Below are 27589 nucleotides of genomic sequence, written 5' to 3'. Positions count from 1 at the left end.
AACAGCTTTTTCAGCAGTCTGCTATTTCTCAATTGCCTTCAGCTCAACGTAATCCTTTGCCAAAGTGGCATACTTTGGGGTGGTATATTCTGATCCTGATCATTCCCAAAGGTGTCAGTGGGATTCATTGGCCTCCAGGCCTTGTGCCAGCTGCAGGGAATCCCCCACACTGAGTGGTCTTGTGTTGGTGCTTGCGGGGTGGGTAGAAGTGTGAGTGACCTCTCAGGTAAGCAGCTCTGTTCTCTTTTGCTGTCTGAATGAACACTGTTGGGCTCCCTGCCTGTTACTGTTTTTCCTCTGCATGGCAGCAGCTGTTTCTTATCTCTTTTTCTCTTATGATCTTGTTTCTCCTTTGCTTTAGTAGCCTTCATACAAAGAATCAGGCTTAGTCATCAGAAAACCAGAATGCTTTTTTTTTTTGGCAAACCTCCAAAAGCTGCGTTTGTAGTTAGTCTTTCTGGCACTTCTCTTTGTAGTTGTTTGATTTCCTTTTGCCTTACAAGTTTCTTTATCACCAATGATGTTTTCTTCTTTTTCCTTTGACTATCAGGTTCTGCAGGAGTCTGGTTGCTTGAGAATTCTCGAGGGTTGAAATCTCTATATTTGAGGTGATGTGAATAAATTGTATAGAAGTGTAACCCGTATCGTAGGATGTAGGGGAGGCTTGGCTGCCTCCCTTGATGGGATGTGCCCGAGGTTCTTGGGCTCTCAGTCATCCAAGAATGGGGAGAGGGCCCTGGCGCAGTGAGCTTACCCTTGATTAAATATCACGGACCCAAAGAGTTTAGGTAATAGAGAGCGATTTATTTGGCAGAGAGAGAGAATGGAGAGAGAGTGAGAGCTCCCATGCTGCCGTGGAACGGGAATCTGGAGGGGATATCCCTACAGGGAGAGAGGGAGAGACAGCTGCCACATTGCTGTGGGAGGGGATCCAGAGGTGGAGTTGTATAGGTAAGGGAGTAGGGGGATTTTAACCCGGCAGTTACTCCCGCCCCATTCAAGTTCTCCTCCAGTGAAAGGAGCTTTTCCAAACTTCCTCTGGAGTGATTGATCTTCGACTCTGATATTGGATTGGTTGCCTGGCCCGAAATCAAAGCCTTCTCCCTTGCAGCTTTCGGCAGGCTTTCTAAACAAAGGAAGCTCACCTGGGCTTTCTCCCCAGCCCACGAGTGAGCGGGAAAGTTAGACAAAGAACTCTTAAGTTCCCAGATGGGACGTGGATGGAGGCATGGCACTGGGAAGTTCTTGCCTTTGAAACCACACCCCTTGTAGACCCGGGAAGAGAAGTTAACATAGTCCCTCAGAAATGGGTGGACACTAGTGCTCGCTTCGGCAGCACATATACTAAAATTGGAACGATACAGGGAAGATTAGCATGGCCCCTGTGCAAGGATGACACGCAAATTCGTGAAGCGTTCCATATTTTTATGCAGAAAGCAGAAACTCAACCCCTTCCTGACACCTTACACTAAAATTGACTCCAGATAGATTAAAGACTTAAACATAAGGCCTAACACCATAAAAACCCTAGAAGGAAACCTAGGCAAAACCATTCAGGACATAGGCGTAGGCAAGGACTTTATGACTAAAACACCAAAAGCATTGGCAACAACAGCCAAAAGAGACAAATAGGACCTAATCAAACTCCACAGCTTCTGCACGGTGAAAGAAATAGTCAATAGAGTGAATTGGCAACCAACAGAATGGGAAAAAATTTTTGCAGCCTACCCATCTGACAAAGGGCTGATATCCAGAATTTACAACGAACTAAAACAGATTTACAAGAAAAAAACAAACAAGCCCATTCAAAAATGGGCGAAGGATATGAACAGATACTTTACAAAAGAAGACATACATGAGGCCAACAAGCATATGAAAAAATGCTCATCATCACTGGTCATTAGAGAAATGCAAATCAAAACTACATTGAGATACCATCTCACGCCAGTTAGAATAGCGATCATTAAAAAATCTGGAGACAACAGATGCTGGAGAGGTTGTGGAGAAATAGGAACACTTTTACACTGTTGGTGGGATTGTAAATTAGTTCAACCATTGTGGAAGACAGTGTGGTGATTCCTCAAGGACCTATAAATAGAAATTCCATTTGACCCAGCAATCCCATTACTGGGTATATATCCAAAGGATTATAAATCGTTCTACTATAAGGACACATGCACACGAATGTTCATTGCAGCACAGTTTACAATAGCAAAGACCTGGAACCAACCCAAATGCCCATCGATGATAGACTGGACAGGAAAAATGTGGCACATATACACCATGGAATATTATGCAGCCATCAAAAACGAGGAGTTCACGTCCTTTGTAGGGACATGGATGAACCTGGAAACCATCATTCTCAGCAAACTGACACAAGAACACAAAATCAAACATCGCATGTTCTCACTTATAGACGGGTATTGAACAATGGGAACACATGGACACAGGGAGGGGAGCACTATACACTGGGGTCTGTTGGGGGGGAGTGGGGGGGACAGCGTGGGGGGAGTTGGGGAGAGATAGCATGGGGAGAAATGCCAGATATAGGTGAAGGGGAGGAAGGCAGCAAATCACACTGCCACGTATGCACCTATGCAACAACCTTGCATGTTTTTCACATGTACCCCAAAACCTAAAATGCAATAAAAAAAAATAGAAAACATGCAGAAAATAATCTTATTTTATAAGTGAAATTTTAAAAATTATATGAGGCATAATTATATGAATTATATAAATGAAAAAATTATATGAAGTCACTGTTGAAAAATATGCAACCATCCTGCAAGATCTGCACATGTACCCCAGAACTTTACATACAATTTAAAAATATAACATAAATAAAAGTTAAAATATAAAAAATAAAAATGAAAAAATAAAAAAATAAGAAATGGGTGGACACTAATGGAACAAAGGAGGACTTTCATGGTTACTTGGGAGAATTAAAAATTTAAAGCTCAAAACAAAATGCCTTGGGTGTTTGAAATAGATTCTGGAAGTTTGACTCTTATGTGTTAGGACCAGAGGCATATGAAAAATTCAATAGCAGTGATGCATTATTGATTTACATTTTCCTAAAATCCAGAAAAGGGTTATTTCAAAATACCGTGTGGACATCAATTTTTGTCAGTTAACTTTGCAATGAATTTGTTCCCCCTTAATAGCAGCCTTACCTGTCAACAAAGAGGTAAACACTGCAAAGTATTTGAAGAGATTTATTCTGTGCCAAATATGAGTGACCAACGGTCTGTGACACAGTCCCAGGAGACCCTGAGAACATATGCCCAAGGTGGCTGGGCTACATCTTGTTTTTCTTTGTTTGTTTTTTGAGATGGAGTCTCACTCTGCTGCCCAGGCTAGAGTGCAGTGGCACAATCTCGCCTCACTGCAACCTCCACCTCCTGGGTTCAAATTCTCCTGCCTCAGCCACCCGAGCAGCTGGGACTACAGGCAGATACCACAATGCCTGGCTAATTTTTGTATTTTTAGTAGGGATGGGCTTTCGTCATGTTGGTCAGCCTGGTCTTGAACTCCTGAGCTCAGGTGATCAGCCCGCCTTGGCTTCCCAAAGTGTTGGGATTACAGGCGTGAGCCACTGTCCCTGGCCTACAGCTTGGTTTTTTACATTTTAGGGAGACATAAGACATCAATCAATACATGTAGGCTGTACATTGGTTCAGTCTGGAAAGGTGGGGCAACTTGTTGTGGGGGCTTCTAGGTCATAGGTGGATTTAAAGATTTTCTGATTTAAGACCTGGAATCAATAGAAGGGAGTGTCTGGGTTAAGATAAGGAGCTGCGAAGACCAAGGTTCTTATGTAGATGAATCTTCCAGGTAGCAACAGGCTTCAGAGAGAATAGATTGTAGCTGTTTCTTTTCAGGCTTAAAAAGGTACCAGACTCTTAGTTAATTTTCACCTTGATCAGGAAAAAGATCTGGAAAGGGAAAAGGATTCTCTTCAGAAAGTAGATTTTCCCCACAAAAGACAGCTTTACAGGACCATTTCAAAATATGTCAAAGAAATATATTTTGGGGTAAAATACTTTGATTTCTTTCAGAGCCTGCTATCTGTCATGTTGATATTTTAATGCTACAAAGACTCTGTTTTGTCAGTGTTAAGGTCTATTTTAATGTTAATATTGGTCAGCTGTGCCTGAATTCCAATGGGAGGCGGGCATAATGAAGCATGTCTGACAACTTGCTCCCATCATGGCCTGAACTGTGTTTTCGGTTTACTTTTTACTTTTATTTTTGAGATGAGTTTTGCTCTTGTTGCCCAGGGTGGAGTGCAGTGGTGCAATCTTGGCTCACTTCAATCTCCACCTCCCAGTTTCAAGTGATTTTCCTGCCTCAGCCTTCCAAATAGCTGGGATTACAGGTGTTCACCATCACACCTAGCTAATTTTTGTATTTTTAGTAGAGACAGGGTTTCATCACGTTGACCAGGCTAGTCTTGAACTCCTGACCTGGTGATCCATTCTCCTCGGCCTCCCAAAGTGCTGGTATTACAGGCGGGAGCCACCCCGCCCAGCCTGGGTTTACTTTATAATGCCCTTGGCTGAGAGGAGGGGTCTATTCAGTTGGTTAGGGGTCTCAGAATTTTATTTTTGGTTTACAACATGGTGATTAAACTTCTTCAAACTGATGCAAGTTATTAGTGGCAAAATTGTAATCATAAAGGCTGGTCTTACAACTAATTTAAATATTAGGTGTCATTAAAAGTCATAGGATCATAGAACGAAAACTGATTTTGAAAGGCTATTGAGCCCAAAGCTTTGTCCTTAAGCAAAGGCAAGTCATTCCAAACAAGATAAAAATCAATCTTATTTCAAAGTTCCCAGAGAGAGGTTTGCATAACCTAAGGCAAAATTTAAATTTTTGAGCTATGATATATTTAACAACAAAGAAAGCAAACTGAGTTATTTAAAGAGTTGTGTCAATCATGTCTACATATAGCTTGTTTGTGATGTTTGCTGGTTAATGGAATATGATATAGCATGTCATCTACAATTATTTTAATTTTGGGAGTCTTTGGAATTAATATCTTCTACTAATTATAAGGTTCCTCAAAGGATTACACTGTATTTAGGACATTCATGAGGTATGTAATAGGAAGGTGCTGAAATTTTGAATCAGAACATCTGGTTTCAAGTGTGTTCCCCTACAATTTAGTCCTTTGGGAAAGTCATTTGGCTTTTCGGAGTTTAGCTTCTTCATCTGTAAAATGTTAATACAAATTTGTTCTTGAACTTTTTTTTTTTGACCAGATTTTTCTGTGCCTTGAAGGTGGGATTGTATAAAAAAGGCTTTGTAACAAGTTCTTGTTACCATTTGTATGAATAACATAATGTTCAGATAATTTGTCAATCATTAGAAGAAACTGCAGGTTTGTTGTTAATTCCATTCAATTATGAGATGCTTGTCTCTAACACAAGTGATCCTTAACCAAGTAAGAAATCCCCCTAAAGAGGGAATGTGTATGTGTATAATATTCCTTGTAAGTGAGGTTCAGGCTCTCTTCCAGTGATGCTAGCAGCAGCAGCTGCCCTGGGCGCGTAACAACACTGTTACTGCATCTCTGTGCTCATTATCTCAGTCAGTTCTCCCAACAAACCTGCAGAATTGTGAGTTATTATTCTCATTGCAGGTGATGTGACTAATGCTTAAAAACTTAGGAAACTTTGTAAAACCTCACCATTAGTAAGTCACAGAAAAAAAAAAAATTGAATCCAGAGACTTGGGCTCCAGAATCCATGCTCTCAAACTTGAAAAATTTGCCTTCCGGCTCACAAGATAGAATTTGGGAGCATTGTCTTCATTGGCGTATTTCCTCTTTAAGGACTCCTGGAAATATCAAGAATATCAAGGTCCTCTGACTTGGCCAGATCTGACCTAAAAATGCAACAATCTTTTTTATTTCTTATTTTTTTGGAAATTTTAATAAAATGTATGAGTCAAAAAAATGCAAAATCCTTCTTGTTCTAAAAGGTGAATGGCACAAATGGTTCACATTTCCACGAACTTTACTTAGTATTGTAAAATGGAAGAAACTGTTTCTCTGTTCTCTCAAATTTAGTGGCTGGGGCCTGTGAGTGAAACTGACAAAAGACAGATTAGCAGGAGAAAATGTGCATTGATTTTGTTCATGTTAATTTTACGTGCATAGAGGGTTTTATAGAAAAAAGGTAATAAAAACTCAAATAAGTGGTTAGATGTGGGGGCTTATATATACCTATCTTAGTAGAGAAAAGGGAAAGGGAGAAAGGGCACTTGGGGAAAAACAAATGACTTTTTAGAAAGATAAGTGGGCCCCTGGGAGAATAGATGGGAGATACAATAGTTTTGTGAGAATGTCCCAACCCTCTAATCATGCCTTTGTCTGGACTTCTTATCTCAGAAAATATTAAAGTTGCTCCCGGAGGAGGAGATTTGAGATTGAGTTCCTTTGAGATGCTTTTAGGGAGATCAGGGATTTCAGCAGCTCAAATGCTTTTAGCTCAAAATAGTTTTTATGCCAAAGTAGGATATTTTGGGATGGTATATCATGATCCCTGAGATATGAAATAGATGGATAGGTTTTGTCCATGGTACCTGGCTCCCAGCACCCATAATCCTTGTAATTTCTTTCTTTCTTTTTTTTTTCTAGAACTATCTGGACAGCAAATCCTTGTAATTTCTTAAATGATTAGAGAAATAGGAGTATCTTTAATTAAAATATTTGGCCTTTTGTTCTTGGTTCTTGAAGCAGCTCCAGAACACCTCCAGAGTGGCAAAGGTCAAAGATGCTGTAGTGAATGCTTGTAATTCTATGTTGCCTCTGCATCCATTTTGAATGCAGTCTAGCTTTCTTGTGCCCAGGGCAGGGCTCAGTTACCTGTGACGCAGTTTCCAGTTGTATATCATGTCCAAATGGCTCAAGCTGGTGGCCAGAGATAAGAACTTAGAGGCATCTCTCCTGCCTGGCAGACTGGGCTCCCCATTATCCCTCCTCTTCCTTTAAAGGGACCATTCAGACATTTGTCTGTCAAGTTAAAGTGACCCAGACCCTGTGCCTTTATATACGTTGCTGGGTGCCACCACTTTGTTTTCTCTTGTCTCTTCCTGTCTGTGCTCCCTAAGGCTTTCTTCCGTGTGGCCTTCAGGAGTGCCACCCTAGAAACCCTGATTTATAGCTGGTCAGTCAGAAGCACAGGTCACAACCTGGGATTTGTCTTTGGTATCTGAAGTGGGGGCAGTCTTGTGGAACCCTCAACTTGTGGGTTCTAATGTTATCTCCAGGTAGACAAGAGTTGGAATTGAATTGAATCGAATTGAATAAGAGGACATCAAGCTGGTGTCCGCTGGAGACTGGTGTCAGAAGTTCTGTGTTGAGTGACTGTGTGAGAATAGTACAATACAGCTTGGTTTTTACACTTTACTTTTTTCTTTTTTTTAATATATATATATATTTATCGCATTTTAGGTTTTGGGGTACATGTGATACTTTTTTCTTATATATCTCTACCAATCCCCTTCAGCATGTTTGCGAACTACCTACAAGTTACCTAGTAAGTGTAATATTTAGTTACTATCATTTAATACGATCTATGAAGACGATCTTACTCCCTTTGCAGCTGGTAAGCAAATTCCTTGAGGGGAGGGCCTCTTTCAGGGAGGCTATGCATGGACAAGCCCCATCAGGGATGAAGGTAGCCTTCAAGCTACATGGCACTGACTGCCTGGAAGGGCTGCTACCTGTGGTGCATGCTCAGGAAAGCTCACATGGTATGGGTAAGGACCTTGGCAAAGGGCAGACTCTGAGAGATCAGGGTGAGGAGGAGGAAGAGCAGTGTAATAGGTATGATAGCCCAAGGCTAGATGGAGCATGGTGAGTGCTCTCCCCAGGACCCCTCATATCACTAGTCAATGTATACATTCAGGAACCTGCACTGCATCTTTTGAAAACTGATGAAGATGGTGGTCTTCAGGTTACCAGCACCTACAGACACAGAAGTGGCCACATGGGCACCAGGAGGATGTAAAAAGTGGGGGCAATGAATCCTTTTTTTCTCTTTTTGAGACAGGGTCTCACTCTGTCACCCAGCCTGGAGTGCAGTGGTACGATCTCAGCTCACTGCAATCTCTGCCTCCCTGGTTCAAGCAATTCTCCTGCATCAGCCTTCCAAGTAGCTGAGATTACAGACATGCACCACCACACCCAGCTAAGTTTTGTATTTTTAGCAGAGACAGGGTTTCACAACGTTGGCCAGGCTGGTCGTGAACTCCGGGCCTTAAGTGATCTGCTTGCCTTGGCCTCCCAAAGTGCTGATGTTCACAGTGTGAACCACTGTGTCCAGCTGATACTTTCTTTTTGAGCAAAAACTAAATTCTAATATATATATGTGTGTGTGTGTGTGTGTGTGTGTGTGTATATACACACTAGGCCACATGGAATTCCTCAATAAATTCCAAAAGGAGCAATATCATTATATCATCTATACTAGGTTTTCTGATCATAATTTTCAACAAAATTAGAAATCAATAACAGAAAACAGTCATTACCTATGGAATATGAAAAAAATTAAAAATAAAATTACCATATTACCTATGAATCTCACTTCTGGGTATATATTCAAAATAAATAAAAGTATGTTAAAGAGACATATGTGCCCTCATGTTTATTGCAGCACAATGGTCAAGATATGGGATCAACCTGTGTCCATCAATGGATGAATGGATGAAGAAAATGTGGTATATATACATAATGGAGTATTATTCAGCCTTCAAAAATCCTGTCATTTGGAACAACATGAATGAACTTAGAGGATTTATAAGTGAAATAAGCCAGACACAGAAAGACAAATATCACATTATTTCACTTATATATGGAGCCTAAAAAATGTCAGACTCATAGAAATAGAATAGAATGGTGGTGACCAGAGGCTGGGGATATCGGGGATTGGGGAGATGATATGATTTGGTTCTTCATCCCCACACAAATCTCATGCTGAATGCTCATCCCCAGTGTTGGAAGAGGGGCCTGGCGGGAGGTGATTAAATCATGGGGGTGGAGCTTCCCCCTTGCTGTTCTCATGACAGTGAATGAGTTCTCCTGAGATCTGGTTGTTTAAAAGTGTGTAGCATGTCACCTTTCTCTCTTTCTCTCTGGCTCCACCATGTGAAGGTGTGCCTGCTTCCCCTTTGCTGTTCTGAAATGACTGTAAATTTCCTGAGACTTTCCCAGCCATGCTTTCTGTACAGCCTGTGGAATGGTGAGTCAATTAAATCTCCTTTCTCCAAAAATTATGCCAGTCTCAGGTAGTTCTTTATAGCAATGTGAGAGTGAACTAATACAGGAGATATTGGCCAAAGGGCACAAAATTTTAATTATACAAAAGGAGTAAATTTAAGTGATCTATTGTACATCATGGTGACTATAGTTAATAACAATATATTGTATATTTGAAAATCTCTAAGATAGTAGATTTGAAGTGTTCTCACAAAGAAATAAGTCAGTGAGGTGATGCATATGTTAATTTTGCTTGATTTAGCTGTTCCACAATGTATACGTATTTCAAAACATATTGTTATATATCCTAAATACATATAATTTGTAGTTGTCAATTAAAAAATAAAGAATGAAGGAAATCTATAACAGAAGAATAGCTTAAACATCTTATATGCTGGAAATCAAATAATGTTACTAAAGAAATCTTGGGCAGAGTGAAATGGTTCACGCCCGTAATCCCAGCACTTTGAGAGACTGAGATGGGTGGATTTCACGCCTGTAATCCCAGCACTTTGGGAGACTGAGGTGGGTGGATTGCTTGAAACCAGGAGTTTGAGACCAGCCTGGGTTACATGAAGAAACCTCATCTCTACAAAAAACAAAAAACAAAATAACCCCAAAACACAAAAATTAGCCAGGTGTGGTGGTGCATTCCTGTAGTCTCAGCTACTTGAGAGGCTGAGGTGGAGGATCCATTGAGTTTGGGAGGTTGAGGCTGCTGTGAGCCATATTGCGCCACTACACTCCAGCCTGGGCAACAGAATGAGACTCTGTCTCAAAACAACAAGAGAAATCTTGGAGTTAAAAAGAACTCATAAAAGAAATTTTAAAATATTTTGAACTGAATTAGAGGTGAGGCAGTCCCAGAGGTGGATCCTAATGGACTGAAGTCAGCTTGACCTAAATCTCTGAGATACAGAAAGGCTACAGCTGTCAGGAGTGTCTGTGTACTAGAATTAGCGGGCTGCTAGATAATCCAGAGGCTACGCTCTCAGAATTTTACTGCCAATAATGTTGCAAAGTTCTTATTGAGCAAGTGCGTATCTCGATGCTTGGAATTCACACGCTTTTCTTGAAAGTTGTGTTGCTTGTGAATTATCACTTGGCTGACCATATGTACTAGATTGCCCGGGACAGTTCCAGTTCACGTCGGCTGTCCTGACAAAATTATTACAGGCACCACCTTTTACTCTCAGAAGTGTCCTGGTATGAGTGATACATTATGCCATCACCCTAGTTACCAGTTTTTTTGTTTGTTTGTTTGTTTTTGTTTTCTTACAATTGAAGTTTATTTTTTCTTGTAATCAAAATTTTAATTGACACATAATAAATTGTACATATTTATGAGGTACAATGTCATGTTTCAGTACATTTATACATTGTATCATGATCAATTCATAGTAATTAGCATACCCATTGCCTTAAACATTTACCATTTCTTTGCTCTAAGAACATTCAAAATCCTCTCTCCTAGGTAGAATATGAGTGTATTTTAAATGTACAACTGTTTGTTTTCTTTTTCTCACCATCTTATAAAATGATAGCTTGAGTAAATGAAGTTTCCCCCCAAGTCCTATCAACTTTGCCTATTTTAGTGAAATTTAGTTTTGTCTAGAAAACACTGAGCCCTCTAGTTATTCTCTCTAACCCACAAAGGAAGCCGAACACTTGATGTAAACTTCTTCATCAGAGTAAATAAGAATCCCCTTCTTTACATACAAAAGAAAAAATAACTGGAGAGACAGTCTCTGCTCTGAGGTTATTATTTTGGGGTCTTTGGTTTTGGCACATTCTCCCCCACCTCATGCCTTCTCCCTCATCTTTATTCAGTATCTGCATGTGTGGCAGAACGTCTGTTTTTAAGTCTGCAGTCTTGGACCAAGCTTATTCTATTCCCCACTCTTCGAGAATCCCAAGAGCACCAGGATTCTGTTTGGGGTTGCCATGGACACAGAGTTCTTACCCCAGTACTCACTTGTTCTCAATATGAGGTAAGGTAAAGACCTAGAGGTGAGGGTCTCTGAGCAAGGGAGTCCCATCCCATCCTCTGCCCTCTCTGTTGGCTAATGTTGTCCTCTCATCATCAGGAGGATTAAAATCATGTAAAGTTTTGGTGGGGGAACTAGATGGAGGTCTCTGGGGCCCATAGACAGGAAAGTTCGCTTATACCAGAGCTGTGGAGATCACTAATTGACATTCCTTTCCCCTCCCAGGGACCTCACAGAGTCTCCTTATCCTCATGGTGCAGGAGGACCATGGGTGTAGGGCCAAATAGCAGTAACCTTGTTACTTGCTAGAAATGGTGTAAAGATTTGATTTAACAAGCTTGGTTTTGGGAAATTAAAAAGAAAAAAGAAAAAAAGGAAAAGCCATAATACTGAAAGGCAGCAGGAGATGAAACTGCTAACAGGATCTTGAATAAATTTCTCCCTCTTAGAGAAAACTGTATGGAAGACTCGAGACCTGAGACTTATGTCATTTTCACGGCTGAACTGACCCCAGGCTCTTCTGAATGGCAGTGGCCCCTGAAGCAGTCTGGCCTACAGGTAAGCAGGTCCAGGGCTTATAGGGAAAAACTCCCAGAAATCCACCTCTGTCTTGGATTGCCCTAGTTCATGTCCAAAGATGTGCTAGGGTCACATCCCTGGAGCACAAGGTGGTAGACTGAGAGCTTTGATTTTTATACTCCTACTGCAGGTAAGTTGGTGTAACCCAGAAGGTATGGAATTTGCTGCTGTCTGTGACCCAGCATATAGAAACAGAAAAATAATTAGATAGGAAAATAATAGAAATAGAAAAAAAAATTAAAAAAAGCCTCACTCAATGCCTGTTAATGTTTTTAAAAATAGGACATTTGCCGGGCACGGTGGCTCACGCCTGTAATCCCAGCACTTTGGGAGGCTGAGGCGGGTGGATCACAAGGTCAAGAGATCGAGACCATCCTGGTCAACATGGTGACACCCCATCTCTACTAAAAATACAAAAAATCAGCTGGGCATGGTGGTGCGTGCCAGTAATCCCAGCTACTCAGGAGGCTGAGGCAGGAGAATTGCCTGAAACCAGGAGGCGGAGGTTGCGGTGAGCCAAGATCAAACCATTGCACTACAGCCTGGGTAACAAGAGTGAAACTCCTTCTAAAAAAAAAAAAAAAAAAAAAAAAAAGGATATTTTAGCAGCGTGATAATATGCATCTACTGGTTGCTTTAATCTTTCCCACAGGGGAGTCTGGTTGCCCTAATGGTGGATGCTGTGTTCAAAGACGGTGAGCTAGTGTTCAGCTCAGGAAGCCACTCCACAGAGATGGCCACCAAAAGGGCTTCAGTGGTTCCATCTCAATTAACACCTGAAACATTATTAATTATTACAGTGAAGGTCACCAATGGGTTTTTATTAGAGAGATTGGTGGCTTACAAAGCAGCGTGATGGATGTTACAATTATATGACATTTTAAGATCTGTGAATAGCTCAAGTATTTTGGAGACAGCCCACCCTTGCATAAACAGGATAAATGAATATGAGTGTGGCCTGTAGTGTATCCTTAAAGATGACACCCAAGGCTTGATCCTCATATGGTCCTATCTCCAGGAAGGTTTAGGAAGATTTTGGCCTCTGGAATATTAGGAATCTGTTGAGAATGAACCTTTCATGCTTGGAGCACCTAAAGTTCAGAAAGCTTACGGAAGCTTACACACTGTGCCTGCTTGCTACTGAATGTTTTGTTAAATGAATATCTGTATGTGTGGCAGATATGGAGACCTACTTTTCATTATAACCTGGTAGCATGATTATAAAGGTGTAGCTAACCTTCACCTAACTCAAACTTCTGTTGTTGCTACTATCTACCAAAAAGCATTTAAGAATTCTGCATGACCACATTAGTTTAGGAGAGTTTGCAATTCTCACCTTCCTTAGAAGGCAATTTAGCTATCTACTTATTCATATCCCATGGGGGAAGTCATTCTGTGCCCCCAAGCAGCTTATCAAAGTATTATTTCAGACTTCATGCAATACTCTCCCTGAAAGGAGTTCAGGTAACTCTATGAATGTCTTGTGCCCTTTTTGGAGATTAGTGTTCCGAGGAGCTTGCTCAGTGGTCCTGGCTTGTCATCTGGATCTGAAGAGTAATTTGAGTGTCTTCCAGTTCTCTTCCTCAGTCAGTAGAAGATATCTGTAATCTGAGCACTTTTGAGAGACTGAGAGGGGCAGATACCCTGAGGTCAGGAGTTTGAGACCAGCCTGGCATACATGATGAAATCTTGTCTCTACTAAAAATACAACAATCCTAGCTACTCAAGAGGCTGAGGCAGGAGAATTCCTTGAACCTGTGAGGTGAAACTTAAAGTTAGCCAAGACAGCGCCACTGTACTCCAGCCTGGGCAGAAAGAGCAAAACACCATCTGCAGCCCCCGCCATGAGGTCAATAGCAGCCTGGATAGCAGGACTGGACTTCGTGTTTACTCACTCTTCTGTTGGTCTCCGTGGAAGGCAGCTCTCTGGACCTTATGACAGGCACCACATATTCCGCTGCGCCGGTGTGGCCGCGTTCTGCTCAGGCTCTGCCTGCCGAGGCAGGCGTCTGGCACGATGTTCCTCACCCCCACCCTCCCGTGCAGGCGCCCAGGCGGCGCAAGTTACCAGTTTTAACTTAAGTTGGCCATGATCTTAAAGGATTGATATTTTTGCATCAAATAATGTATTTGTAAATTATCATCACAGTATTCTTTGGTCATTGTTTTGTTCTTGTATAATTACTGCATTACTGCCATTTTGATTGATTTGTTCCTCCCCTCTAATTCTTTGTTAGCAAGCTTTTTTGTCCCATGGGAAAGTTAGTATGGATGAGATGGGCAAGCTGTGGGGGACTTGTGTCTCTAAGTGGAGCACATTCAGAGTTTGTGAGTCACATTTCTTTGAAGTCTACTTCCTGTTGTGAAGCTGACTTCCTATTTCAGTACATTCTCATTTCTTTTTTTTTTTTTGAGACAGAGTCTCTCTCCGTTGACAGGCTCCAGGCTGGAGTGCAGTGGCGTTATCTCGGCTCACTGCAACCTCTACCTCCTGGGTAGCTGGGAGTACAGCTCAGCCTCCCGAGTAGCTGGGACTACAGGCGCCCGCCACCACGTCCAGCTAATTTTTGTTTTTTTAGTAGAGACGGGGTTTCACCATGTTGGCCAGGATGGTCTCGATCTCTTGACCTCGTGATCTGCCTGCCTCGGCCTCCCAAAGTGCTGGGATTACAGGCATGAGCCACCACGCCCGGCACATTCTCATTTCTGATCCAGAAGAAAACACATTTCAGGACACTTAACATTTAAATTCTATCAAGAAATTTATTTTCTTTGATGTGGATATAGCTAATTTAAATTTCATCACAGGTGTAGAAGAACCACAAGCAATACAAAGAGGAGCAAATCGATCATCATCTAGTGCCCATGAGCTGGATTTGGGTCACCTGGGTGCCTCCCCGTTTCAGGAGCTAACAATATGGTGGTTTCAAGGACCTCTGCCTTTGCTTTGGGACCACAAATATTTCCTAATCTCCAGAGATGCTCTCAGTTTATGATCTGCTTTAGACACACACTACTAAGTTTATACCAAAGGACACTCTGGTTCGAAATGTGCTCTGGTATCCATCAATGAACATTTTTCTTCATGCTCGGTAGCAATGATGGTTTAAAACTCTTCTTGCCATTAACAAACCCAGAATAGGGATCAGGTGTGGTGGCTCACGCTTGTAATCCCAGCAATTTGGGAGGCCGAGATGGGCGGATTCCTTAAGGCAAGGCGTTCCAGACCAGTCTGGCCAACATGGCGAAACCCTGTCTCTGCTAAAAATACAAAAATTAGCCAAGTGTGTTGGCTGGTGCCTGTAATCCCAGCTGCTCAGGAGACTAAGGAAGGAGAATTGTTTGAACCCAGGAGGCGGAGGTGGCAGTGAGCCAAGAACACACAATTGCACTCCAGCCTGGGCGACAGAGCAAGACTCCATCTCAAAAAATAAATAAGTAAGTACATAAATAAATGAATCTTGAATAGGCATAACCAGCATATTGTGCAACCATAAAGACAGTCCTAGGCCATGTCCTCAGGGCTAAAAAGACATCTGGGGTGGCGTAAAGGTATTCAAAACGAGCAGAAAATAATGTGAGTTGCTTCTTTCTATTTCCTTTTCTGCTTGGGTCTCACAAAATTCGCTGCATGTCTGCTGTATGGCTCTTTGTTATTTAACGTTGCTGCAGGGGAAAGGACAATCTATGGGCAAGATGCATGGGGGCCGGGCGTGGTGGCTCATGCCTGTAATCCCAACACTTTGGGAGGCTGAGGCAGGCAAATCACATGAGACTAGGAGTTCTAGATCAGCCTGGCCAACATGACAAAACCTCATTTCTACTAAAAATACAAAAATTAGCCCGGCATGGTGGTGCATGTCTGTCATCCCAGCTCCTTGGGAGGCTGAGGCAGGAGAATTGCTTGAACCTGGGAGGTGGAGGTTGCAGTGAGCCGAGATTGTGTCATTGTACTCCAGCCTGGGAGACAGAATGAGACTCCCATCTCAAAATATAAATAAAAAAAAGACGTATGGACTATGTATGATGTTTTAGGGTATGTATGTAGATACACTACTTTGCTAGAGGGTAGAATTACGGCAGTCTGGAATATTTAGAAACATGGTTAGAAACTGAAGGTTATCAGAAAAGATCTTTGAACTCTGGAAATTAGTGCTATGAAGCCCAGTACTCAAAAGCCACCAACTCTTCTCGTAAAAAAGACCCTTCGGTCATTTTCTCGTAACACTTCGATATGGTTTGGATGTGTGTCCCCTCCAAATCTCATGTTGAAGTGTGATCCCAGGTGCTGGATGTGGGGCCTCATGGGAGGTGTTTGGTTATGGGGGCGGATCCTCATGAATGGCTTGGTGCTATCCTGTTGGTATTGAGTGAGTTCTGGCTCTGAGTTCATGTGAGATATGGTTGTTTAAAAGTGTGTGGTACTTCCCTCACCTCCTCTTGCTCCGTCTCTCCCCATGTACTTCTTCTCTCTTCACCTTCAGCCATGATTCTAAGCTCCCTGAGGCCCTCACAAGAAGCAGATGCTGGCATCGCACTTCCTGTACAGCCTGCAGAACCGTGAATCCACTAAACCCCTTTTCTTTATAAATTACCTAGAATCAGGTATTAATTTATACCAACACAAAAAATGGACTAATACACACCTAGACTTGGATTTTGCTCATAATAATGTTCCGTTACTCTTAAAAGGCCTGATAGTTTACAACCAGGGGCTACTGAACCAGTTTGAATTCAACCATTTTACTTTCTTCTGTTGTACACGCTCCTACGTGAGTGGCACTACAATCCCAAACCCACCACTAGAGATTTTAATTCAGGAAATTTGATGGGGTGAGGGGGTCTAAGGATCAGTTTCAACAAACATCCACCTCCCTTGGATTCTGTGGTGTGCGTTCCTTGGGCCACACCATTGTGGCGGGAAGGCCATGTCCTGTAAGACGGCTGGGGAAGCATGGGGTAGTTACTGGAAGAGCCCAAGCTGCAATCCTCCTCAGGCTGAGTCCACTCTGAATCTTCGTGAGGTTCAGAGTGAGGGGCAGATCTGTTGAAGCAGGCCTGTGTTTTCTCCACGGCCAGAGCAAGTCAGGAGAGCAGTGCACCTGTGATAGCTAGAAAGGCAGGTGAAACTTGCATACCTAGGAAAATGAGCACTTACACCTTCACGTGTTTCAACCTTGGAAAGGGTTATATGGTGGCTGATTAAATTAGGATCTCTTTGGATTATTACAATGTCCAGTTATTGTTTGGTGCTGTATTCATTATGGGTGCCAAATACCAAAAAATAAATAATATTCTCAAACATGAAATACAAATGTTTATGTGATTCTAAATATTTAATAAAAAACAAATTCATGGGAGGAAAAAACTAAGTTCCATGCTTTTTAATTTCCTCAAACCGGAGTCTAAACAGTATGGGAGGATAAACATCTATGTGACACACTTCCAGGCTGAAAGGAAGCAGAATGGCCTAATGTCGGTCCCCATTGCTCCATCCTGGCTGTTTGGTCTCCAGAAAATTACTGAATCTTGCTGTCTCAGGTATATTTGTGAAGTTGGAAGCAGGGGATGGGAGTGACATATTTTGTCCTTTATAAATGTCACTAGCTGATTTATTAAAATTTACCCAAATGTCAGGATGTCTTTCAAATGTAAAAAGCGTGAAGATATTGGAACAAAGGCTATAAAAATATTGATTTAGAAATGGTCGAACTTCCTACGTTTCCAGGAAGACCATGTGCCGGTTCTACACATTCACTTGAGTAGCAGGTGTGGTCGTGTGGAAATATTTACCTGGAGGAGAACCAAGTAGAAAACTGGCACCTTTCACACAGATCTACCTAAGCCATTGTGCTTACTTGTGTTGGAGAAAATGCAGCTCCAGCTTTCTTGGTGCCATCATCAGAATATAATTTTATGCTCTAAGTGGTTTATGGTTGTCCTAATTTCATATTAATCACTACTTCCCCAGACAAAATTTAGCAAACTTCAATCTTTATTAAGGTTTCATTTAAAAATGGAGGCCAGGTACAGTGGCTCGTGCCTATAATCCCAACACTTTGGGAGGCTGAGGCAGGAGGACTGCTTGAGCCCGGGAGTTCAAGAACGGCCTGGACAAAATTGTGAGGCCTTGTCTCTACCAAAAAAAAAAAAAAAACCACAAAAGCCGGGCACGGTGGCTCACGCCTGTAATCCCAGAACTTTGGGAGGCCGAGGTGGGTGGATCACGAGGTTAAGAGATCGAGACCATCCTGGTCAACATGGTGAAACCCCGTTTCTACTAAAAATACAAAAAATTAGCTGGGCATGGTGGCGCACGCCTGTAGTCCCAGCTATTCGGGAGGCTGAGAGGGGAGGATCTCTTGAGCCTGGGAGGGAGAGGCTGAAGTGAGCTAAGGTTGAGCCACTGCACTCCAGCCTGGGTGACAGAGTGAGACTCTGTCTCAAATAAATACATTAAAAAAAAAAAAAAAAAATGTGGCCAGGTGTTGTGGCTCACGCCTGTAATCCCAGGACTTTGGGAGGCTATGGAGGGCGGATTACCTGAGGTTGGGAGCTCAATATCATCCTGGCCAACATGATGAAATCCCATCTCTACTAAAAATACAAAATTAGCCAGGCATAGTGGTGCATGCCTGTAGCCCTAGCTACTTGGGTGGCTGAGGCAGGGGAATTGCTTGAACCAGGGAGGTGGAGGTTGCAGTGAGCTGAGATCGCGCCACTGCACTCCAGCCTGGGCGACAAGAGCAAAACTCCATCTTAAAAAAAAAAAAATAAAAGATTCTAGTTCTGATTGGACCCAGCCATTTTCTTTCCTTCCCTGGCTACATCATGGGAGGACACATTTTCCAAGATCCTTCTTCTTGAGACCACAAATTGATGTAGAGTTTGAATTCTCATCTAATTTAATACTTTGCCCCTCAAAAGGAGAAATGACCCAATTATTCAAGGCTTTATAATTGCTCCAAATGATCACCAAATTCATCTCATTTTGGAGACCCGCTTTCATGTCATTTGTTCTTTGAAATGAAGATTATTCCAGACATTGAAAATACAATGAAAAGGATAAGTAACCTTAGGGAGCTTAAGTCCCTCCAAAAGTCCATACATAGTCATTTTCTTATAATTCTTAATTCTAAAATCTCTTTGGGCAGTAGGATCAATGCAGTCACAAGCTTGGAAGATGGACCTGCCTTGGGCTTAATTTGTTGCAGTGTTAGAGAACATAGTGTTAGGGGAAAGCATCAATATCCTGTACTACATACTGATTATACTAAAGGGTGTAAAACACAATTGATAACATCTTTTAAGGTTTCCCAGGAGTTAAAAAACAATGACAGCAAAAGGATATGTATGCTGACGCAGAGCTTATTCACCTCTCTTACCAAGACTGCCAATAGGATTCTACTCCTGAAGAGTCATTAGAGCCGGGGTGGAGACCGATTTATTGGGCTTAGCATGCTAGGTCACTGGTGGACCAGGAGAGGCAGGTAGGAAGGTAGGAATCACCTTGTGTTTCATTGCTGAGTGAATCCCTTTTCCTCCCTGTTATTTCTTTTTTTCTCTAGGGTGACTTTAGGATTTATATAACATTTTATTCGGTTCAGCAGCCACTTGGCTTTGATTGTGCAATCAGTACTCTGCCTTCAATTTTCTTCTGTCAGTAAACGACTTCTCTGGAACAACTGCCTGGCAAACAAATTGGGTCACAATATGCTTGTCTGTAAAGCTGACAGCACCTCACATCCTCCACGCAACGTCACCCAGATCAGCTGTGTCAGAGCCCCAGCAGTTTCAGGTGACTGTTGTTTTCTCAGTTTAGCAAGAAATGACTTAATTTTTTATAGATGAGCTTAACCCTTGACTGGGAGTTTGCCACAGTCTTAAAAATGAAAGAATGTGCAGTGGAGGAAATGCATATTTCTCATTCACCACCATCCTCTCCTGAAGCAGTCAGCATAACCATTTAACACCAAGCAGTCCAGGAAATATTTTCACACCCTCCTGACTGCTGACTGGCTCTGATGACTGAACAAGTCCAATGTTGACAGAGAGACAGACTGAATATCTCCACTTTTTTTGGAAATGTGGGTATAAGTGATAGAGTCTTTGCTTTGTCTTCAATCTAAAATAACTCATTCAAATGTTAATCTTTCTGTTTTTTTTTTTTTTTTTTTTTTTGAGATGGAGTCTCATTCTGTCACCCAGGCTGGAGTGCAGAGGCAATCTCAGCTCACTGCAACCTCCACTTCCAGGTTCAAGTGATCCTCCCATCTCAGCCTCCCTAGTAGCTAGACGACAGGTATGCACCACCACATACGATAATTTTTGTATTTTTAGTAGAGACGGGGTTTCACCATGTTGACCAGGCTAGCCTCAAACCCCTGACATTAGGTGATCTGCCCACCTTGGCTTCCTAAAGTGCTGGGATTATAGGCATGAGCCACTGCACCCGGATTTTTTTTTTTTTTTTTTTTTTTTAGTGACAGGGTCTCACTCTGTCGCCCAGGCTGGAGTGTAGTGGTATGATCATGGCTCACTGCAGCCTCAATATCATTGGCTCAAGCAATCTTCCTACCTCAGCCTCCTGAGTAGCTGGGACTACAGGCATGTGTCACCATGCCTGGCTAATATTTGTGTTTTTTGTAGCAATGGGTTTTTTCCATTTTGTCCAGGCTGACCTCTAACTCCTAGGCTCAAGTGATCCTCATGTCTCAGCCTCCCAAAGTGCTGGGATTACAGGTGTGAGTCACTGAACTCCGCCCAAATGTTAATCTTTAAATAGAGAATAAATATGATTATTACCAAGTTTTGTTCTGGATTCGCCCACGCAGATTACCCCTAAGGAAGGCTGACTTGACTGAGTGCCTAATGTGGCGACAGCAGGCACTGTCACTGAGCCCAGATATGGTGCCACTTGCCTGCAAATCAACAAGCCCTGTGGTGGCAGGATGATTACATTGGACCTTTCCCCACTGGGGAAATAAGTGTGTCTTTTTTGGGATAGACCTGTGTTCTTGGTATTGATCTGGCTTCCTTGTCTGTAATGTTTCTGCTTTACTCGCTATCAGTAGTGACTTCATATGCCACATCATATTGGTCCTAATCAAGAAAGTCATTTCACAGCAAAAGAAGTGGAGCAGTGGGCTTGTGCCTACTTGAATCCAGCGTTTTTACCACATTCTCCATTACCCCTAAGTACCGGCTTAGGGCAGTGGCATGACTTCCTGAAGACTCTGTTAGGCCATCAGTTAGGAGACACACCCCAGAGGCATGGATGCCCTATCTTAGAGGAAGCAGTAGGTGCTATGAAGCAGAAACCCATATTTGTGTGCCTCTTATTTAGCCAGAATATATGGATCCAGGAGTCAAGATTAGAGGCACGAATGGCTTCTCTCACTATTGATAGGGACAGGAGGCAGAGAAATTCGGGGCAGAAAAGTGTGGGGTACCTAGCGAGGGTAGGTACCTACCCTTCATGCCTGGAACTGCGATCCAAAGTGAGAACTTTACATCCTTGTTTTCCTGCTAAAATATTGCCTTTTCCAAAACCACCCCTGCCCTGCCCCCCATTCTGTACCCATGAAAACCCCAGGCTCCACTGGCAGAGAACAGAGAAGGGGAGAAGAGAAGAAACCTCTGAACATCAGAGAAAAGCAGCCTGACTTCAGAGGGATGGCTTGGTGGCGGGGCAGGACTTTGGAGAAGAGTGGTCTGGAGATGGCTGGACTTCAGGGGAGGAATTCCTTCCTGCTCCATCCTCTTTCCTAGCTGAGAGCCACTGCCATCAGCAATCAAATCCTCTGCATTCACCTCCCTTCAATTTGTTTGTGTGACCTGATTTTTCCTGGACACCAAACAAGAGCTAGGGTGCCACAGGTGCTGATGCTAAAGGCTGTCACACTGACTTTCTGTCCTCGCTGGTGGAAAGCAACCACCTCATGTGAAAAGGCAGAGGGCCCACTGAGCTGTTTAATGCTGAGGCCTCCCATGGATGGCAAAGCTAAAAGAGTGCACTATAATGCATGGCCTCTGGGGCTTTGGGGGTCATGAGTAGTCCCCCACTAGTCATTGCCCTGGGCCTTGCATGGAGTTTTTCTCCTGTTGACACTCAGAAGCACTCCCCCTGGCTTTTGCACCCATTCACCTGCGTGCTCCCCATCCCACGAGGGATTGAGAGTTGTGGGCTGAGTAAGCGAGGCACACCTGTCATGAGGCCTGCAAAGGGGTCAGGGAAGATTCCCTGTTTCACTATTACAACTAAAAACCCATTTGCAGAATTCGTGCTTCCCATCTGTACGATTTTGAGCTTTGCTGGTTTGGAGGTTTTTGTTTCAAGGGAAGAATGCTTCTATGCGGGGACTGAATTGGAAGCTGAGACTTCCAAATATCCTTTCGGTTTATTCATGCTATTGAACTAACAGACAACCGAATACTAGAAGAAGAAAAGAAAAGAAGAAAAAGAAGAAAAGTAAGAAAGAAGGAGAGAAAGAAAAGACAGGAGGGAAGGAAAGTAAAAGACAGCACCACTAAGAATCCATACTTTTCAGGAGTAAAGATTTGGGTCATCCTTTATCAGGTAAAGAATCGTGACAAGCTGAGCTTCTGTCTGAGGGCAAAGAAGAGATGAAATGAGTAATGGAAGAATAAAGATGGAAGAAGAAACTTACATTTTGTGATGAGTTACAGAAATGAGAATTATAGTGGCTATGCATATTTTCTTCTCTGTGTGTGTGTGTGTTTGCGCACATGTGTGCACAGTCATGTGTATGTATGGTATCTAGATTCTCAATAAATGTATGTTAGCTATTTTCTTCTTTTCTCTTTTCCTTCCCTTTAGTATTTTATACAAGTTTTGTTGATGGCTAATTTTACAATTTAGTCATTAGACTACAGCATATTCAGATGGCATTATATCAAATTTGAAGAACAACTAATATAGCTGAGAGATGAATGGCGTGACTTCCTTCCAGAGATGTATACAATGAATGTTGGGACTTTGTGTCTCTTCTTGAGAAAAAGGTGAGAATGTCTTTCTTTGTATGAAGGATAATAACATCTTGTTAGACAGAAATACAGAATTGTTTTTCTTTCTTTTCTCTTCTTCATTCATTCATTCATTCTTTCTTTTTCTCTCTCTCTTTCTCCCTCCTTCCCTTCCTCCCTCCGTTCCTCCCTCCTTTCTTTTCCTTTTTTCTTCCTTTCCTTTTCTTTTCTTTTTTTCCTCGCTCTGTTGCCCAGGCTGGAGTGCACTGGCGTGATCTCAGCTCACTGCAAACTCTGTCTTCTGGGTTCAAGCGATTCTCCTGCATCAGCCTCTTGAGTAGCTGGGATTACAGGCACCGACCACCACACCAAGCTAATTTTTTTGTATTTTTGTAGAGACAGGGTTTCACCATGTTGGCCAGGCTGCTCTCAAACTCCTGACTTCAGGTGACTTGCCCATCTCAGCCTCCCAAAGTGTTGGGATTACAGGCATGAACCACTTCATCCAGCCATCAGTTGTGTTTCTTGTTGCATGACAGCTCAAATATTTGCAGAAGGGTGTGTATGGATACTGAATAGCCAAAAGGGTGGGTAATAGCCAGTTAACTAAGCTGTTATTATCTCTGCTTGAAGCCTGCCCTTCTACATTCTGTTTTGTGATGCTAATGCTGAATCTTCAAACTATATTCATTTTGAATGGTAGCTCTGTTAGATTCTGCCAAAAAGAGACATGAGAGAGAGAGAGAGAGAGAGAGAGAGAGAGAGAGAGAGAGAAAGAGAGAGAAGCGTGCACGAGAGAGCAAACACCCCTGTGAGGCTGGAGGGGAAGAACGGGTTGCTTTTTCTTGTTCTCTCCCTAAGAACTTTTCGACTTCTTCCTGTTCTGGTGGGTTTGTCACCCTGACAATGGCAACTTATTTCTGAAAGCTGAATTTGCGACCCAGCCTTTTTATGCCTCCTCTGCGACTTTAGCACCACCTGGCTGTGCCCCTTGAGATGTCTGAGCTTCAGCTCCAGGAAGCCCCTCCACTGAGCTTCTAAACTTGTCATTTCAACCACTTCTCTCTTGTTCCCCCAAACCCAGATTTGCCACTTCCATGCTTTCTTAGTGTTCTATCCCCCTTTTCTGTTAGCAAGTTAACACTTTTTTCTACTTGATTCACAATACTGGATGTTGAGTTTTCTGTGATGTGGGACTTCCATCTCCACTCAAGATGAAGTAACAGGTGCTGAATTTGACTTCTTATCTGAAACAACCAAAAAATCCAGACAAAATGTATGAAACGAATGGTGTTCAGGACACTGGAAATCAGCTAGTGAAGGGCAGTGATGCCTGAGAGAAGGGAAATAGTGGAGATGATTGCCCAGCTTACCGTCTTGAGGGTGTTCAGGCTGCAGTGTAGGGAGGGGAACCCACACACAGCCCAGGGATCTCCTTGAGCTCCAGAAATGGAGCGGGGAGTTGGCCACGTGGTGGAGTTTGCGCAATAGAACATCAGAAAGAACTTCTCTTTGAAAGACATAAAGAGAATAAAAATACAAGCCAAGGTCTGGAAGAAAATATTTGCAAATTGAATATCTGATAAAGGACTTTAGTTCAAAATATATAAAGAACTTTCAAAGCTCAATAATTAGGGTACAGTACAGTAAAAAATGGGCAAAAGATTTGAACAGACCCTTTACCAAAGAAGATATACAGGTAGCAAATAAGCCCATGAGGAGATGTTCAACATCAACAGTCTTTAGAAAAATGCAAATTAAAACTACAATGAGATACCAGAACACATATCATTATGTCTACAATTTAAAAGACTGATCATAGCACGTGTTGGTGAGGATGTAGAGGAACTGGTGTTCTCACCCTGCTTGTGGAAATGTTAAATGGTATACTTTGGAAAAAACAGTTTGGCAGTTTTTTCTGAAGTTAAACATATACTTTTTTTTTTTTTTTTTTTGAGACAGAGAGTCTCCCTCTGTGCCTAGGCTGGAGTGCAGTGGCACGATTTCTTTGCATACTGCAACCTCCGGCATCTGGGTTCAAGTGATTCTCGTGCCTCAGCTTCTCAAGTGGCTGGGACTACAGGTGCGTGCCACCATGTCCTGCTAATTTTTGTATTTTTAGTAGAACTGGGGTTTTGCTGTGCTGGCCAGTCTGGTCTCAAACTCCTGGCTTCAAGCAATCTGCTCACCTCCGGCCTCCCAAAGTGCTGGGATTACAAGTGTGAACTACTGTGCCCAGCCTTGAAGTTAAACATATACTTATCATATGACCCAGCAACTCCACTCCCAGGAGAAATGAAAGTGCATATCCTTACAAAGACTTATGCCAAAAGTTCACAGCAGCTTTATTGGTAACAACAACAACAATAAAACTAGAAACAACTCAAATATCCATCTACAGGCAAATGGATAAACGGTCTGTGGTACATGCATACGGTGGAATACTGTTGAGAATAAAAAGGAATAAACTATTGAAACATGCAAAACATGGATAAATCTCAGAATAATTATGCTAACTGAAAGAATCCAGACCAAAAAAGAGTACATATTATATGGCTCCATTTATTATACAATTCTAGGAAATGCAAACTAATCTACAGAGACAGAAAGCAGATCAGCAGTTGCTTAGAATGGAGAGTGTAGGTGGGGCACCAGAGGAATTGCAATGTGATTTCTTTAAAGGATATTTATTATCTTGATTGTGGTGATGGTTTCTCGAGTACGCATGTACATCAAAACTTATAAAGTTGTATACATTAAATGTATGGTTTACTGTATGTAAATTAAACATCAACAAAGGTGTTAAAAATGGAAAATAAATCAGAATGCTGTTAGGATGGTGCTGCTAGACAAAATTGTACAGATATTCCTCTCAGAAGCCAAGAAATCTACTTCTCTCCTGCATCTATGGCCTTGAACTGCACTTTCACTAGAGTGCTTTCAGCTTGGGGCAAAAAATTTGTAGCTGAGTGTGGGGAAAGATTTTTGTTACTTCCTCCTGTGGCCTATATATGTGCAGAGAGGAAGAAATAGAGTTCACAGTCATAGTCCTCAAATGAAGAAGGAGCAAAGGAGTAATAGGGTCACAGCCGGGACAGGTCCCAAGAATAAACAGGCAAGAGCTTACATAGGCAGACAGGCATCCTTCTGTCTATAACATGCTTAGAATAGGTGCAGTGGTGGCAGGGCAGAGGGGTGTGTGCGTCTCTGTATAACATGCTCTTTCACTTCTGTGTATCAGAAGACTTTTTACAATCAAGGTCTTTTTCAGAGAGAACAAAATGAAACTTTCTGGTAGCATTCATAAAGACATAAAAGGAATGGGTTGCATGGCTCATCAAGATCCATTGAGGCTGGGCGTGGTGGCTAATGCCTGTAATCTCAGCACTTTGGGAGGTCGAGGTGGGCAGATCACTTGAGGTCAGGAGTTTGAGACCAGCCTGGCCAACATGGTGAAACCCTGTCTCTACTGAAAAAACAAAAATTAGCAGGGCGTGGTGGCAGGTGCCTGTAATCCCAGCTACTCGGGAGGCTGAGGCAGGAGAATCACTTGCACCTGGGTGGTTGGAGGTTGCAGTGAGTCAAGATGGCGCCACTGCACTCCAGCCTGTAAAACAGAGCGAGACTCCGTCTAAAACAAAACCAAAACCAAAACAACAACAACAACAACAGATGATCCATTGAGATAGTGGGTTTGTCTGTGAGAAGCAAGGGCCATCTTCCCTTCCACTTTTCATTACCACATACTGTGATTGTTGGTATGGTGGATGCTCAGTGTGTGTAGACAGAAAAAAAGAGAGAGGCACTACACAGAGTGGTTAGAAACAGATAAGAGAAACTACAAGAGATAAACAGAATCAGGTCTCCAGTTTTTGTTTTTGTTTTTTTTCTAGTTAGAAAAGGGCATAGCATCTGGACACAACGAAGTATTGGAAATTCAGTGGTCAAAGATGCTTTATGTAATGACTCTGATTTTTTTTTTTTTTCAGGCAAGAATCTGGTAACATAATAATTAGCAGGGAGAGGTGTAAAATAAACATATGAAAATAATATTATATCACTGGGCTCTTTCGTCAGTGGGTCAGGTTATTACCTCAAATGGCAGTATAACTATTACTGATGTGTAGAATTTTGCCTTTAAAAAATGCTTGAGAGCAAAATCACCTGAGCTATTCATAACACATTAGCGTCCATGTCCTTTAGATCACCGGAAACACACAAAAAATAAGAAAGCATCACCTGAATTTTGTTACTGTTAGGATACACAAATCAAAATAGCATATAAGACAATTCATATTTAAGTCAAAAATTTTTTTTGGCCTGACTCTATTAATTTATGAAATTGTGTAAAGGCAAGGAAAAGGCATTTTAAAAATGTCTCTGGGCTGGGTGAGGTGGCTCGCACTTGTAGGTGGATTGCTTGAGCCCAGGAGTTTCAGACCAGCCTGGGCAACATGGGTAAAAACTGTCTCTATTAAAAATACAAAAATATTTAGCTGGGTGTGGTGGTGTGCACCTGTAGTCCCAGCTACTTGGGAGGCTGAGGTGACAGGATGGCTTGGGAGGTAGATGTTGCAGTGAGCTGAGATTGCGCCACTGTACTCCAGCCTGGGTGACGATAAAGTGAGACCCTGTCTGGAAAAAAAACACATGTCTCTGAGTTGGTTTCAAGGAATTGCATAAATGAATACCTGGGAAATGCTTTGGAGTATTGTGGAGTATATATAGGAAGGTATCTTAAATGTTTACAAAGTTTGAGAGGTCAACA

General features: G+C 42.2%; 1 long non-coding RNA gene and 1 other non-coding gene across 2 annotated transcripts; both read left to right on the top strand.

Moving 5' to 3' along the window:
- Positions 1–1320: 1320 nt before the first annotated feature.
- LOC135270699 (U6 spliceosomal RNA) lies at positions 1321–1427 on the top strand. The gene has a single exon (XR_010338828.1). It is a non-coding gene; the product is annotated as a U6 spliceosomal RNA (small nuclear RNA).
- Positions 1428–2512: 1085 nt separating this feature from the next.
- LOC105716245 (uncharacterized) lies at positions 2513–17666 on the top strand. The gene is made up of 4 exons (XR_010338754.1): positions 2513–9251; positions 11099–11259; positions 11706–11814; positions 14644–17666. It is a non-coding gene; the product is annotated as an uncharacterized LOC105716245 (long non-coding RNA).
- The last annotated feature ends 9923 nt before the right edge of the window (positions 17667–27589 follow it).

Source organism: Aotus nancymaae, unplaced genomic scaffold (assembly GCF_030222135.1).
Source record: "Aotus nancymaae isolate 86718 unplaced genomic scaffold, 86718_ANA_hifiasm-v0.15.2.pri h1tg000064l_1, whole genome shotgun sequence".
Lineage (NCBI taxonomy): Eukaryota > Metazoa > Chordata > Mammalia > Primates > Aotidae > Aotus > Aotus nancymaae.
This window is presented reverse-complemented; position numbering and strand designations above follow the sequence as displayed.